The sequence below is a fragment of the Hyperolius riggenbachi genome, chromosome 8 (assembly GCF_040937935.1).
Source record: "Hyperolius riggenbachi isolate aHypRig1 chromosome 8, aHypRig1.pri, whole genome shotgun sequence".
NCBI classification, from domain to species: Eukaryota; Metazoa; Chordata; class Amphibia; order Anura; family Hyperoliidae; genus Hyperolius; species Hyperolius riggenbachi.
This window is the reverse complement of record NC_090653.1, coordinates 83890247-83891424: the sequence shown is the minus strand read 5'-3', so window position 1 is coordinate 83891424 and position 1178 is coordinate 83890247.

Below are 1178 nucleotides of genomic sequence, written 5' to 3'. Positions count from 1 at the left end.
AAGCTCGGCAAAAAAAAGCCACGGAAGAGAGACTGATGTGGCATGGGCGTGTACGGGGAGGAGCTACAAAGCGGACACGACTGAAGTGGGACGGAGCTGGTGGTGGGCGGGGAAAGCTACTGTGTGTCACGTTGATAGGAACGTCAAGTTTAGCCTGCTGTGCTATACTATGTAGTTGGAGTATTCTAGGAGGATGGCGCTTGTACAGTGCGAGGACAAGTGATTATGACCAGAGTGCAAGGAGGAGGGTGTAGGTGATGGTCAAGGTTAACCTATAAACTAAATATCCATCTCCAAGTGAATGGTTATAAAGTATCCCTTTTGTGAGCAGCCTCATTTCCTTTGCTATTCCAGGTGTGAATCATCAAAGGGAACTGAAGAAAAAGTGTTTCACTTACCTGAGGCTTCTACCAGCCCCCCACAGCCGTCCTGTGCCTGCGCCGGTACTCAATAATCCTCTGTTACCCCGCTGCAGCTTAGTTTTGATTCTGCCAACTGATCAGTGGGTGGTCCACTGCTCCGCGGCATCCTCACGTCGGTGAGAGCGTCCTGCGCTGGCGCAGTATGAGATTTTCTCTTACTGCGCCTTCGCAGGAAGCTCTCGCTGGCATACAAGGATATGCGTCGCCGTCCCCCGGAAGCGAGCCGCGGCCGGGAACTGGGGGATTGTTGCGCGGACACAGGACGTCTGCAGTATGGGGGGGGGGGGGGGGATCGGTCCACTGTGCCTGGCAGCGACTGAAGAATTACTATGGCCTAAGGGGTACTGTACTTAGCTGGTTTCAGGCCCTCCTATCTAGCAGGACACAGCAAGTATGTCTGGGCACACTCTACTCTAATCCAGTGCCACTTGCCTATGGAGTTCCACAGGGTTCTGTACTATCACCATTACTCTTTGCAGTCTATATGCTCCCACTGGGCAAAATAATCCAGAACTATGGCCTAGGATACCATTGTTATGCAGATGACACACAACTATATCTGTCCTTCAAGCCTGGCACCCAAGACCCATCAGCATCCATAAATGCGTGTCTAGTGGATTTACAAAATTGGATGAACACCAGCTGGCTGAGGCTGAATTCTGACAAAACAGGTGTTGGTGGTAGGTGATCCACACATGATGGATAAAGTTCAAAACGCTCACCACCTCAAACTAGCAGATACTGTACAGTATAAAG